At 48.4% G+C, this 15811-nt stretch overlaps 1 non-coding gene across 1 annotated transcript; it reads left to right on the forward strand.

Moving 5' to 3' along the window:
- The first annotated feature begins 8312 nt into the window (after positions 1–8312).
- LOC136765497 (small nucleolar RNA SNORD29) lies at positions 8313–8378 on the forward strand. The gene has a single exon (XR_010821686.1). It is a non-coding gene; the product is annotated as a small nucleolar RNA SNORD29 (small nucleolar RNA).
- The last annotated feature ends 7433 nt before the right edge of the window (positions 8379–15811 follow it).

The following is a 15811-nucleotide window of genomic DNA, read 5'->3' on the forward strand; positions in this document are numbered from 1 at the left end:
GTGAAGCCACAACACGTACAACCTTGAGGCGGATGGGCTACAACAGCAGAAGACCCCACCGGGTACCACTCATCTCCACTACAAATAGGAAAAAGAGGCTCACCAAAATTGGACAGTTGAAGACTGGAAAAATGTTGCCTGGTCTGATAAGTCTCGAATTCTGTTGAGACATTCAGATGGTAGAGTCAGAATTTGGCGTAAACAGAATGAGAACATGGATCCATCATGCCTTGTTACCACTGTGCAGGCTGGCGGTGGTGGTGTAATGGTGTGGGGGATGTTTTCTTGGCACACTTTAGGCCCCTTAGTGCCAATTGGGCATCGTTTAAATGCCACGGCCTACCTGAGCATTGTTTCTGACCATGTCCATCCCTTTATGACCACCATGTACCCATCCTCTGATGGCTACTTCCAGCAGGATAATGCACCATGTCACAAAGGTCGAATCATTTCAAATTGGTTTCTTGAACATGACAATGAGTTCACTGTACTAAACTGGCCCCCACAGTCACCAGATCTCAACCCAATAGAGCATCTTTGGGATGTGGTGGAACGGGAGCTTCGTGCCCTGGATGTGCATCCCACAAATCTCCATCAACTGCAAGATGCTATCCTATCAATATGAGCCAACATTTCTAAAGAATGCTTTCAGCACCTTGTTGAATCAATGCCACGTAGAATTAAGGCAGTTCTGAAGGCGAAAGGGGGTCAAACACAGTATTAGTATGGTGTTCCTAATAATCCTTTAGGTGAGTGTATACCCACCTTTCCTTTGATGGAACAAACCAAAAGGATAGGATACAGAGAGCAAAAAACTGAACCAATAAACCGTAATCACACTTTCCTACATTTCCAGATTACATTTAAATCTATCAATCTACCTATCACTTGTATAGATCACATTACTGGTATATGAAGGGAGGAAAAAAATGGGTAATCCATGCTGGACATTGTCTATGCTATACCAAAATGAAAAACATACATGTGTTCTTTATTTGTGTATATTGTGCGATTATGATTTGATTGAAGTTGAATTCTTATGGTTTAATTTAGGTTATTCGCCGAGTTTGATCATGGTTCTGGTATTGCACGATTTGTTCCAATGTGTGTTGTAGTGGGGATGTCGCTGTAGGCCAATGAGAGGCGTGTGTGAGCCGGTGAAAGCGGCACTTGATGTGCATTGCGGCTTGATACTTGACAGGAGGGTTTCTAAAGGGCTTCATTAGAAATCAGTTGTATTTGCTACTTTCATTCCCATGGTTTGCTTGGCTTGCACATCATTGCCGCTCTTGTGATTAAAGGACCGGTGCAGTGCACATCTCTGCACTTCAAAGCATTTTAAATGGGCGCAGTCAGTGTAAGTGATTGAATACAGCAGCCTTATTGGTCTGTGGGGAGGCGCTGCAGATGGCCTGAGGTACAGTTCTTATAACCTATAGGCCAATACCGTATTTTAATTACTTCCAATAGGCTATCAAGATCAAGTATGATAACTTTCAGTTTTAATCAAAGTAGCAAGAATATTAAAAAACTACAATCCTGGTAAACTGCCACAGTAGAAGATAAAGTACGGGTTCAATTATAGGCCAGAGCGAAATGAATGGGATTGTTTTTTTCTTCAAAGCGATCTCTGTGTTCTTGGTTAGAAGAGCTAGGTGTGTTCATGTCTAAAACCCCATTCAGTCGGCAGTATAACGTTGAAATGTAAAGTGATTTGTCTGGCCGTTTAAAATCATACGTACGATGAAATCAAAATTAGTCTACACTTAATGTGTAGTAATTTCAGTAGTTTGTAAACATGTCTGCACGTAATGTTTGCAGTTATGTGCCTGTTGTACACCCGCTTAAAGCATCAGGGCTCATGTCTGCTTCTCTCCGTGTCCTCCGTGTTGTGCACGGCGGCGCTGCGCCTCTACAACTCGAAGCGAGCCGGCGCTGCTACCGCTGTGACGCCAGAGTGGTGCTGGGCGTGGTTATGGAAATGTTTGCGGGGCATCATGGGTATTTACTACGTCTTGGCTACAGGCGGAATTTGATCGCACTATTGTCTTCTGACGAGCTGGTGGTTTAAGTACGCTGTATAATACGACTATTTCACATCCGAGTATTTGTCACGATCTTAAAAACATTGCACTTGTTTCAGGTATGCCCTCCCGGCAGAAGTGGGAGAGCCGCAGGTCCTCAAGAGACGAGAGTCGGCGCCAGTGTCCTTTCCCATAAAGACCTTAGGGACGTAATGGTAAGGTCACTGGCGCTGGGGGAGGAGGCCTGCGGCGGCAGACAGCCGGAAAGGGAGAGACCCCCCCCCCTCCCCCACCATTAGTCAAAAGAACAACTAGCGGGGTCTACACAGTTTTCTCCCCAGTTGTACATAAAGCCTCTGCCCTGCCATCTGCTCGTCGGGCCTCGGCCACAAAGGAACCAGGGAGAACCTCCAGCACCACGGGCCCTGAGCCCAGTGGAGTTTCGCCAGCCTTACCGGGTGGCGGGAGCCGAGCCCCCCCCATAGTCTTCCTAGAGGATCAAGCGGTGAGGCAAATGATTGAAATGATGGGTGCTAGCGCTAAGCTAGGTGAGGGAGAAGAGAGGAGTGGGGAAGAGAAAGGTTTCTTTACATGATTGTTACGGAGCGGGTAATTGCCCTCACAGCCATCATGGCATTAATTATTATATCAATAAATGTGAGGAGCATTGCTGAGGTGAAAAAGAGGACCGATGTTTTAAACTCTCTGGCTGGAATGAAGGCAGACATTATTTGTTTGCAGGAGTGCGGCATCCCGTTCCAAAAAGAATATAAAGATCTCCGGGACACTTGGACCCTAGGAGAATCCTTCTGGTCGGGGTCCAATGTGTCCCGAGCGGACGGGATTGCCGTACTCCTGAAAAACCCCTTCATAGTGGTAAAAACATTTAAGGTTATAGAGGCGGGCAGACTGGCCAGCCTCGATTTTAAATACAAGGGGGCTGTATTGAGGCTGGTCAATGTCTATGCCCCCACCAGCCAGAGAGAGAGAGTCCTCTTTCTCCCTCAGCTACGCCCGCTCCTGATCGGCACCTTGCCAGTTATCATTTCAGGTGATTTCAACTGTGCTCTGAGGGATGTAGACCGGAGTAAGCCCCGCAACGATAGATCCAGCAGGGACCTCGCTGCGTTCGTGGAGGACTTTGAACTCTGCGACGCAGGTCAGGACCTGGTCCCCTTGTTCACCTGGGTGAGTTCTTCTGGCTCCTCCTTCTCCAGGATAGATCTCGTCCTCCTCAGTAAGCCACTGGAGAGGACCGCCATGTCTTCGGAGGCGGTCTTCTTTTCAGACCACAGGCTCCTGACGACAGAGGTGCTCATCCCGAGCACACGGGAGTCGGGGCCTGGGGTCTGGAAGCTCAACACCTCCCTGCTCGATGACCCTCGTGTGATTAAGACCTTTAGCAGACGTCTCGAGGAGTGGAGGACCCTGAAGGACCTTTTTGATTCTCCCATAGAGTGGTGGGAGATGGTGAAGAAAAGGACCAAGGGCTACTTCATTCAGCTGGGGAAACGGAAAGCTCGTGAGAGGCGGGCGAGATATTCCCATCTAAACGCCCGCCTCCAGCGCCTGAGACTTTTACAGCTCAGAGGCTTCGACCTAGCTGAGGAGGTGGCCGGGGTCAAACTGAGTCTCTCCGCCCTCTATCGGGAGGAGCAAGAGAAGATCAAGGTCCTTTCCAGGGTCCGCATCATGGAGGACGATGAGAAATGCAGCCGCTTCTTCTTCAAGAAAACGAAGGAGAGGCGGCCTGCAATGTCCTCCATGATCGACTCCTCGGGGCAAGAGGTGGAGGGCAGAGAGGCTGTTGAGACAGTGGTGCGGGATTTCTACAGGGAGTTGTACGATCAGAAGGTGGTGGATCAAAATCTGATCCATCACTTTCTGTCCCTGTTGGAGTCCCGCAAAAAGGGGGACGAGGAGGAGGAGGAGGATCCAGAGATCACCACCACTGAACTCTCCCAGGTGATAAAGAGTCTTAACTCTGGAAGGACACCGGGTCCCGACGGGATCCCTGCTGAGTTCTATAAGATCTTTTGGGAGGTGCTTAAAGAAGATCTGGCCCAGGTCTTGGGGTCGATGTACAGAGAGGGCAGATTGGCCCCTTCTATGAAGAAGAGTATCCTCTCCCTTCTTCACAAGAAGGGAGACCAAAAAGATCTGAGGAACTGGCGGCCGGTCAGCCTCCTGTGCACCGACTACAAGATACTGGCCAAAGCACTGACGCTACGGCTGCAGCGGCCACTCCCTCAAGTCGTGGGTCCCAACCGGGTCTGTGGTGCCCGGGGGAGATCGGCGGCCGACAACGCCATGCTGCTCAGGGATGTCGTGGCCTACTCGAACGAGAGAGGGCTTCCCCTGGTCCTAATCAGCTTGGACCAGGAGAAAGCCTTCGACAGAGTGGGCCACGAATACCTGCAGCTCGTCATGGAGAGGATGGGTCTCGCTCTTGGCCTGAGGAAGTGGGTTAAGATCATCTACAGCGGTCTAAGCAGCAGGGTCCTTGTGAACCGCCACCTGACCGAACCATTTCCGGTCAGGTCGGGGGTCCGGCAGGGTTGTCCCCTGTCGGCCCTGCTGTACGTCCTCTGCTTGGAGCCGTTCATGCAGGCGATCCGCCGGGACGTCCGGGTGACAGGTTTCCATCTCCCGGGTTCCGGCGGAGAGCAACTGAAGGCCCTGGCCTATATGGACGACGTGGCCGTGGTCTGCACGGACGCTCCATCCGTGGCCAGGGTCGAGGAACTGCTGGACGGCTTCTGCAGGGCGACGGGGGCCGCTGTGAACAAGGCCAAGAGCGAGGTCTACCTCTCCGGGGCATGGCCTGTCGGCCGGGGCCCGCCGACCGTGTTCCCTATGAAGCCGTCTATCAAGGTTCTGGGGATCACGATCGGCGGGACCAACACGGGCTCCCGGAGCTGGGAGGAGGCCATATCGAAGGTCCAAAGGAAGATCCACGGCTGGAGCACAAGGACCTTGACGATGGCTGGTAAGGTGCTGGTCGTAAAGGCCATCCTCTTCCCGATACTCCTCTACGTAGGAATGATCTTCCCCCCAGACAAGGTCATCGCAAAACTAGTGACCCGAATTATATTTCGGTTTGTCTGGGGGAGCAAAAAGGAGAGGCTGAAAAGAGTGCAGATGGTGAAGGGTACCCTGGATGGAGGCAGGGGGGTCCCGGACGTTGTGCGGCTGATAAAGGCGCAGGGGCTGGCCTATGTGGTCAAGAACATCCAGGCTGCTGGCAAGAAAGTGAGTTTCATGAACCGCTTTTATTTTGCCAGCAGCCTGAGACCATTCGGCCTCTGCGCCATGGATAACACCAGGCCGCACTCGTGGGATCCCCCGCCGTTCTACAGGGCGCTCCGAGCCTTTGCGCTCGAAGTAGGCCTCCATAAAGTCGTGCTGGCCTCCTGGGATTATAAGACCATCTGTAGCCAGATGAGATCTACCCAGGAGACCAGCCGGATAGAAGATTTCCCTCCCGAAACCTGCCGGTTTATCTGGGCTAACGCTACGCACGTTTGCCTCACGAATACGCAGAAAGATGTCTCCTGGATGGCTGTGAGTCGGTGTCTCCCCACCCGAGTGTTCATGCACAGAAGGGGCATAGCTCCTTATGACACCTGCCCCTATAAGGGTTGCCTGGAGAAGGAGACGGAGGCTCACATCTTTAGTGAGTGCCCCTCCGCCCACAGGGTCTGGCTCCTGTTTTCTCCGTTCCTCCACAGGTTTGCCGTTCCTGCGCGGGCGACCGCCCAGCAGATCCTGTACGGTCCGGCCAGGGGATTATCATCATCCACCCTGAGGTGCTGGTGGCGTGTCGTCTGCGCAGTGAAGGTCTATTCAACAAGCAGGAGCTGGACCCGATTGTCATCGCGCGGAGGGGCATGGTGCTTGTGAGGGACTACGTCAATCTGGAGGTCCATCAGAGGGGCAAGGAGGAAGCCTATAAGAACTGGCACATACAAGATCTGGGGGAGCTCAGGATCTCATGATGGGACCCACCGCCGGGGACGGTCAGTTCCCCCTGCTGGAGCCCGAGTCCAAGATCTTTTAACCATTTTATGAATGATTGCTTTTAAAATGACTTTTAAGAATGAATTTTAAACTGTTTTTAAAGATTTAGTTGTTTTTAAAACACTAATTGTTTAGGGTTTTTTTGGTTTAGTTTTGTTCTATTTTTTTTTGTCAAATACATTGTCCTTTTTGGATTTAATTTTAAATGCATTGGACCTTTTTGTTTGTTTTTTATTTTTACCTTTTTAATTGTTTTTTTATTTTGTCCAGTGCATTTTCAGTTATTATCAATGTATTTGACTTGTTTATTTAAAGGTAAGTTTTTTTTGTTCTTGTTAAATCACAAAGATTTTAAAAATGTTAAGTGATTTTAAGAATTGATTTTAAAAAGTTTTTAATCATAAGTATTAAAAATTTGAATTGTTTTTATTTGTAATGTAAAATACTTTTAAACAATAAAACTATTTCTTTTGATCCCATTAATAAGTGTCACATAGTACAAGAATGCAGATTACCGTTACAAGACTGACGTGCGTTGCTGCAAAAATATTTTGTGACTGTAGTATTGCAGCCCCCCGCTCATCAGAAATGACTAAGGGGGCACAAGTTGGTCTCTGATCTCTTGCTGTATTGTATGGCCCCAAGATGGCATTGTTGGCCACTACCCCATTCGAGATTGCAGCACAGATGGTAATGTTGCCTCCACGTTGACAAGGGACGTTGACCGTGGCATGCTGACCAATCCATGGTTGAAGACCTGGTCAATTAGTTGCTCTCAACTCATTTGATATCCTTCTTCTGTGCCCTCTTCCTTCCCCACCAACACTAGCTCCTCTCATTCTTGCACCTCGTCTTCCAACTTTCTCCGGGCTCTTCCATTGTTTTGTTCAGGCTCTAGGGATTTCATGGAGGGACTTATTTTATACATCGCAAAGTGTTGATTTGCTGTGTGAACAATTGAGCAAATTGCACTTCCTGTTTTGTGTGCTGTACTAACCAATTTGATGGCAATTGAGCACATGCCATGTGAATCTGACAAGATGGCAAATTTGAACTGAAAGTTGAACTTCATGTAGAGTTTTGTTTGTGTTTGGGGGGGACATGCTATGTGCATCTTTTGTAATTTGTGTGAAAACCCAGCATAAAGTTACTGTTAGCTCTGCTTACTATGTCAAGGGATCAGATGGCTGTGTTAATTGTTTTGAGAGCATAGACCTTAGTTTGGAGAAATCTCTTATCAATTGAGAGTGTAACATACACGCACGTACTACAAGAAACACACAGTCCATAATGGACTATTGCAGCTAGCCGAGGATAATGTACTGAGCAGTCTGAAGCTGCTGCTGTTTAATATCTACAGGTTCACTCTTGTTAATCCACCACTCGTTAACCTGCCAAATTCACAATTCTACCAAACCTCCCCAAGAACAAATTCTTTCCCATTAGAAAATTAATCATTATTTAATCCCGTTTGCAAAAGGTCCCTACAGTGCTGTGCTGACGAACACTGAACTCTCTCTTGCCAAATCTGCTCTTTAAGAAACTCCTTTGCCAGATTCTGAGCAGACGGGCCGGTACCACAGGTGGAGTGTGAAGCGTTGATGATGAATTTATACCAAAGACAAGCATATGCCTGATCTCTGATGCATACATTTAATCTGAAACGATGGCATCTGACACTCCAGTGCTGGGGGGGGGGGGGGAGTTGTGATTGTAGCTGTATTGGGGCAGATGTCATCCTGGGAATGGTGCTGTAGATATGGTGTTCAGAGCTAAACTGGACTTGCCTTTTACACGGGCATTCTCCTGGGATGACTGTGCCATGAGGGGTCCTGATGCTGCAGGTGTTGATTCCATGGGAATAGAGCAGGTAGGCTGGTAGACCTTGGTTGGTCGTGTTTTTAAAATTAAATCGGAGGAACCGCCCAATAGAGCCTCTGGGTTGGGGTTTCTGTTTGAAGGATGGGGTGCGTTCCTGCTCCATGTCCAGTTTGAAAGGATGATCTAGGTGTCGGCCCATTACTCTTGTGGATGGCAGATTTGTCTCATTGCAACTGAAGTCCCCAAAGCGCTGATCAGACTGTGGAGACATGGTTGGGGGCATAGATGACTGGTTTTGGCTTTTATTTTTAAAATAAAAGAGGGGAAGCTGCCCCGTGTATGAGGTGGGTTTCTTCAGATGCATTCAACACTTAATGGGGGTAGGCTGGTTGGTGCCATCTTGTACAGTTGATGGCAGTATTTCTGGGGGGAGGGGGGGGGGTGCACAGTCCAGTGATGAAGCTATCTAGCTCATTGTGAATTGCTGTGAAAAGGCTTGAACTTTTGAGACTAAATACCAGTGAGGGGGTGCTTTAGTCCAACCCCACCCTATACAGCAGCAGGGTAAGGGTACCTCTCCCTCTCTTGCCTAGTGCTCTGGTGGACTGGCATGGTACTGCAGGAGGGCAGCTTTGTGATGGTAAACTCACCAGCTAGTCCCTGAGAGAGTGCATGGGTCTTGTGTGGGGGTGGATTGTATTGTGGTCTGTGGGGCAGGTAATCGTGCTGGAGCCTGAAATTGTTAGTCTCTCTGTAGAGACTGGGCAGTGGGTGGGGGGGCTCTGCACACATGATGATTTTCTATTGGAATCTCGTTCATCTTAGAACTAGTGCTGAGAGAGAAAATAACTGACAGTGCAGAGCCCAGGGTCATTATGTGTTTATACTGGGATATCTGGTTTGCCACTTGGATAAAATAATCCTGCCAGAGGGGACACGGTGGCCTGGAGAGTTCACTCTGAATTTTAACTTGATATTCTCTTCCCCTCTTCTCGGGTAGGCTGAGCCCAATGCTGACTGTCCTGGAGCTGCTGTGGCCCCAATAGCAGGTACTATCTTAGACGCTTCCTAACCCTCACCTGCAGCATCCTCTGAGGCGGTGGGGGGAGGGTGCTGGGGTGGAGCAGCCCAAGTCTGGGTGGGTCTGTGTGTCCTGGGAGTGAGGATCCTTCTTTTTTTCTTACCGCCCCAGTCTGATCTACTCATGACTGGCACTTTCTGACCATTGGCGATTCTAGACCATCTCAGCCCCCCTGAAAATGTTAAGTGATTATTTTCTGAAATCCATTTAAGCCCCTTGTATTTTGTGATTTCTCCTCCAAAGCGTGAGGGCGTGATTGACTGACAGCAGCGGTGGGTGCTTTAGTCCAACCCCACCCTATACAGCAGCAGGGTAAGGGTACCTCTCCCTCTCTTGCCTAGTGCTCTGGTGGACTGGCATGGTACTGCAGGAGGGCGGCTTCCACAGGTTTGCCGTTCCTGCGCGGGCGACCGCCCAGCAGATCTTATATGGTCCTGCCAGGGGATTAACATCTTCCACCCTGAGGTGCTGGTGGCGTGTCGTCTGCGCAGTGAAGCAGGCCCTGTGGGAGGGACGGAACATCTGTCTATTCAATAAGCAGGAGCTGGACCCGATTGTCATCGCGCAGCGGGGCATGGTGCTTGTGAGGGACTACGTCAATCTGGAGGTCCATCAGAGGGGCAAGGAGGAAGCCTATAAGAACTGGCATATACAAGATCTGGGGGAGCTCAGGATCCCATGATGGGACCCACCTCTGGGGACGGTCATCTCCCCCTGCTGGAGCCCGAGTCCAAGATCTTTTAACTATTTTATGGATGATTGTTTTTAAAACGATTTTAAAAATGAATCTTAATTGTTTTTAAAGATTTAGTTGTTTTTAAATCACTAATTGTTTAGGGGTTTTTTGGTTTCGTTTTGTTATATTCTTTTGTCAAATACATTGTCCGTCTTGGATTTAATTTTAAATGCATTGGACCTTTTTTGTTTGTTTTTTATTTTTACCTTTTAATTGTTTCTTTATTTTGTCCAATGCATTTTCAGTTATTTTCAATGTATTTGACTTTTATGTTGGTGAGCAGTTTTGCTTTAATCACATTTGTTTTGTTGTTTTGTGCACGTTTATTTTAAGTTAATTGTTTTGTTTTTCGTTAAAATCACAAAGATTTTAAAAATGTTAAGTGATTTTAAGAATTGATTTTAAAAGATTTTAATCACAAGTATTAAAAATTTGAATTGTTTTTTTTATGAAAATGTAAAATACTACACCCAATAAAACAGTATCAATGTGCATAGTGTGAAGTCATCGGTGAGAGCACAGTCAGTCTTGACCTATCTTGCAGGGGTTCAAGCAGACGTGATTTTCCTACAGGAATGTGGGATCCCTTTTCGCTCCAGACATACCAAGCTGGAGGAGCTGTGGCCTCACGGTCCATCCCTGTGGAGTGGCTCTGATGAGAATCGGTCTGACGTAGTGGCCGTTCTCATTAAGAACAAGCATGTGTTGGTGAAGGGGTCCTCGGTGGTACGAGTGGGTAGAGCTCTGCATTGATTTTATGTTCGCTCGTGGGTTTTCCTGCACTGCAGTTTCTCTGACTCCGGTTTTCTTTTCCGACCACCAGCTGTTCTCCTGCACACTGGACCTTTCCTCAAATTTTTCGGTGGGGCGTGGGATATGGAAGTTGAACTCTTCCCTAATGGATGACAAGGTTGTAGTGGAAAAATACAGGGACAGATATAGGGAGTGGCAGACCTTATATGACTTCTTTGACACCAGAGCACAGTGGTGGGAGATGGTGAAGGGTAGGACCAAGACTTTCTTTTTAGAGGCAGGGAGAAAGAAGAGGGAAAGAGACAGAAGGGTCGTTAGGGGGCTTCAGAGGCGCCTCAATAGGTCTTTTCGATTGAGGGAGGGGGGTTTTGATTTTATGACAGAGATTAGAGAGCTCAGAGAGGAGATGAGCACTGTTTTTAATGAACCTAGTTGGGGGATTATTTTTAAGAGTAGGGTGAGGGAGATAGAAGAGGGGGAGAAGTGCTCACGGTTTTTCTTTAAGAAGATTTTAGGTAGCGGGGGACTGATGACCGGGCTGACGAGAAGGGACGGCTCTGCGGCCTCCACCACACCTGAGATGTTGGCGGTCGCAGAGGAGTTTTATACTGACCTGTTTGGCACCAAGGACGTTTTAGCAGCCAGCATGACCGAAATTTTAGGGGTTTTAGAGTCGAGTGTAGGGGATGTGTCAGTTTTAACGAAGGAATTGACGGTCAGTCTCCGGACCTTCAAGACAGGTAAGGCTCCAGGAGTGGACGGCCTTACGCTGGAGTTTTATCAGACCTTTTGGGACGTTTTAGCTTCGGACTTCCTGACCGTTTTTAAAGAATTTGAGGTTTTAGACCGGTTACCAGATAGTTTTAGATTAGGGATAGTCAGGCTTTTATATAAGAAACGTGATCGGTCGGACCTGAAAAATTGGTTGACCGATCACCCTTTTAAATCAGGATTTTAAACTTTTTAGTAAACTGCTGACCCTGAGGATGAGGACGGTTTTAGAGGACGTGATCCACCCAGATCAAACCTGTGGAGTGCCGGGGCAGAGAATCACAGACAGCCTGTTGCTGGTCAGAGACACCATCTGTTTTGCGAGAGACAGAGGAATCTGTCTAGCAGTGTTAAATTTAAACTTTGAGAAAGCTTATGATTGGGTCTCGCACCAGTACATGTTTGCTGTACTGAGAAAGATGGGCTTTCCTGACAGGTTCCTAGCCTTGGTGGGTCTGCTCTACCGGGATATTGAGAGCAGGATAATCATTAATGGGTTTCTGTCCAAAGCAGTACAAGTCAACTGCGGTGTCCGTCAAGGCTGTCCGTTATCATCTCTTCTGTTCATCTGCAGCATCGAGCCCCTGGCGCAGTGTTTGAGAAGGGACAAAGTGATCAGTGGGTTGGGTATTCCGGGGAGTGGAGGACAGGATGTATAAACGTTTTATGTACCGACCTTTTATCTATCCACAGGACTCTTGACGCGACCGACAGGTTCAAGGACAAGTGTGACTTGTTGTTTGGGACGTGGACGAGGACAGAGACGGCAGGATTGACTAGGACTGTCCGGACTGATGCAATGAAGATCCTCGGGGTGCAGTTTGATGCACAGGGCAGGGGTGGTTGGACCTGGGAGGGGGTGGTGAACAAAGTAAAGACCAAAGTGGGCTTTTGGAGATTACGCAAGCTGACGATAGAGGGCAAGGTTTTAATTGTAAAAGCCATTACTTTACCCATTTTATTGCACTATTCTATGGTTTTTATGCCTCCCAGGTCTGTTTTAACAGTTTTAAACCGTTTGGTCTTTTATTTTCTATGGGGGTCTAAGTGGGAGAGATTGCGGAGGGAGGTTGTGTGTCGAGGAGTTTTTAAAGGGGGGAAAGGCCTACCAGATATTTACCGGTTTTTAATGATAAAGTATGTGTCTGTGCACCTGTCCTTGTGTGTCTCGTCGGTATCCAAAGCCTCCTTTTTCGCACGGTACTTTCTGGGGTCTTATCTTCGACACTTGAAACTCATCCCTGTCCCGTTGTCTGTCCCTGTGTCTTTTAATTTGCCTTGTTTTTATTTGATCCTAAAGAATTTTATTAAAAAAAGGTGATATGGAGTCATGCACTGTGGACATTTTAACTGACCACAGGAAATTGTCTCTTTTTGTCCATGGGATCCTGCCGGTCAGAGCCGTGATGCACTCCTGGAAGCTGTGCAAGACCCCTAGATGTCCTTTTCAGGGCTGTGGGGCAGACGAATCCATCCTCCATCTGCTCTGGGAGTGCGCCACTGCCAGGGCTTTCTGGAGAGAAACCACGCCAATCATGCAGTGGTTTCTGCTAGGCAGAATTTTGTAAGGATTTTAAACTCGTGGACTGTTTTAAGTTTATTAACCACAGGAGGCCGGTTTCGTATGGCACAAGGGGGATTGGCCACAGGCCCCAAGATTTGACAAGATTTCAGTGGAGCAGTATAGGGACAGATATAGGGAATGGCAGACCTTTTACGATTTCGAGGAGGATGGCTAGGGGGCTTCAGAGGCGCCTGAATAGGTATTGTTGCGGGAGGAAGGGTTTGATTTTATGGCCAAGATTAGAGAGGTGAGAGAGGAGTTGAGCACGTTCTTTGAAGCACATAGTTGGGGGGGATATTTTTAGGAGTAGGGTGGGGGAGGTAGAGGAGGGGGAGAAGTGCTCAAGGTATTTTATTTTTTAAAGAAGATTTTAAGTAGCAGGGGACTAATGACTGGTCTGACGGAAAGGACAGATCTGTGGCCTCTACCACTCCAGAGATGTTGGGGGTCGCAGAGGAGTTTTATCGGGACCAAGGACGTTTTAGTAGCCAGCATGACTGATGTTTTAGGGTTTTTAGAATCGAGTGTAGGGGACGCGTCGTTTTTTAACTGCTGATTTGACCTTGGACTAACTGACTGACAGCCTCCGCACCTTCAACACTGGCAAGGCTCCAGGAGTAGACAGCCTTCCGATGGGATGTTTTAGCTTCGGACTTGCTGACTTAAGGAATTTGAGGTTTTTGACAGGTTGCCGGATAGTCATTGTCAAGCTTTTGTATACAACTTTTTACCAAACTATTAACCTGGAGGATGAGGACAGTTTTAGAGGATGTGATGCAACCGGATCAAACCTGTGGAGTGCCGGGGCGGAGGATCACTGACAGCCCGTTGCTGGTCAGAGATGCCATCTGTTTTGCGAGAGACAGAGGAATTAGTGTTAAATTTAGATTTTGAAAAGGCTTACGATCGGGTCTCGCACCAGTACATGTTAGCTGTACTGTGAAAGATGGGCTTTCCTAACAGGTTCCTAGCCTGGGTGGGAATGCTCTACCGGGATATTGACAGCAGGATAAATCATTAACGGGTTTCTGTCCAAAGCAGTGCCAGTCAACTGCGGTGTCCGTCAAGGCTGCCCGTTATCCTCTCTCCCGTTTATCGGCAGCATCGAGCCCCTGCCACAGAGTTTGAGAAGGGACACAGTGATCAGTGGGTTGGGTATTCCGGGGAGTGGAGGACAGGATGTGAAATGTGTTTTACATATGGACGACGTGAATGTTTTATGTACTGACCTTTTATCAAGCAACCGTCAGGTCCAGCCTGGCCTCGGGGGCCAAGCTGAACAAGGACAAGCCTGACCTGATGTTGTTTGGGATGTGGACAAGCACAGAGACCGCAGGGTTGACTATGACCGTCCAGACTGACGCGATGACAATCCTCGGGGGTTCAGTTTGATGCACAAGGGAGGGGTGCTCAGACCTGGGAGGGGGTGGTGGTGAACAAGGTGAAGAGAAAGGTGGATTTTTGGGGGATTACGATGATTGACAATGGAGGGGAAGGTTTGTTAAAGCCATGATTTTACCCATTTTATTACACATTTCCCCAGTTTGTCTGCCTCCCAGGTCGGTTTTAATTGCTTTAAACTGTCAGGTCTTTCATTTTCTGTGGGGGTCAAAGTGGGAGAGATTACAAAAGGAGTTGGTGTGTAGAGGGTATTTTAACAGGGGGGAGGAAGTGCCTACCAGATTTGTACATGTTTTTAAATGATAAAGTATGCGTCTGTGCATCTCTTCGGTGTCAAAAGAGTTTTTTTTTTTTTTGGCACGGTACATTCCAGGGTTTAATCTTCAGCACTTGAAGCTCGTCTCTGTCCCGTTGTCCTTTGACCTTCTATGCTTTTATCTGATTGTAAAGCTTTTTTTAAAAGGAACAAGAGATGGAGTCCTGCACTGTGGACATTTTAACTGACCATAGGAAAGGTTTTATTTTTGTGCAGGGGAGAGTGCAATTGTGTCCAATAAGAGGGCTTACGGTAGGAGATACCCGGGCGGTGTGGAGAAACGCGACCCATCCTGCCCTGCTGAACAGACCTCAGCTAATTCGTGGCCCATGGGATCCTGCCGGTCAGAACCGTAATGCACTCCCGGAATTTGTACAAGACCCCTAGATGCCCTTTTCAGGGCTGTAAAGCATCCAAATCCATCTGCTCTGGGAGTGCGCTGCTGCCAGGGCTTACTGGACAGCACCAATCACGCAGCCGTTCCTGCTAGGTGGAGTGCTGGACGCACGACTGGTGCTGTACGGGGCGAGCCACTTCCGCTACCCGAGTCAAGACTATGCGTGGCTCTGGATTGTCCTCAACTGCCTCAGGGAGGCTCTGTGGACCGCAAGGAATGTACCGATTCACAAATCAAAGACTTTCCCAACACAGTTGGTGATCGAGATGGCCACATCCTCCACGAGTGCATATGTGCAAAGAGACGTCCGGAGGAATGGACAGGAACACACGCAGAGGTCACAGCAGTTATCCGGCTGGCCGGGCAGGGTCTCAAGGCTCATCGGCATCGGCTTTCGTTTTAGAGACAGGGAGAAGGAAGAGGGACTGAGAAAGGAGGGTCATTAGAGGGATTCAGAGGCAACTACAGTGGTATTTTGTGTTACAGGCACATAGGGAGGTGAAGCTAAGCGCGCTGGTGTGTCCTGGGCTTAAGACTTGTGCGGGTTTCATCACGGGGACCGAGACGAGAGTGGGCTGTAACAAGCAAACCGGAGCACCAGAAGTCAGGACCTCATCTGTGAGTTGAGCTGTGGGCTGAAGAGGACGCATTCCCCGGGGCCCAAGCGTCAACTGGCAGCGATGACAGACCTGCGGCGAAGGAGGAAGTCATCACAACCATGTCTAAAGTGGATTTGGACATTTTGGTTTTACTTAAAATTACAATGTTCCGTCCCCTTCCTGGGGTGGCATCTGTAAAAAGAAAAATGTAAGCTTTGGCAACACTGGAGCGGCTTGGCGTCTGTGGGGTTAGAGTAGTACCAGTCAGTCACCAGACTGATCACTGACTTCGGGAAGACAGTGGGGGAGAAACATTAACACAGAGAGA

The sequence above is a fragment of the Amia ocellicauda genome, chromosome 12 (genome assembly GCF_036373705.1).
Source record: "Amia ocellicauda isolate fAmiCal2 chromosome 12, fAmiCal2.hap1, whole genome shotgun sequence".
Taxonomy (NCBI): domain Eukaryota; kingdom Metazoa; phylum Chordata; class Actinopteri; order Amiiformes; family Amiidae; genus Amia; species Amia ocellicauda.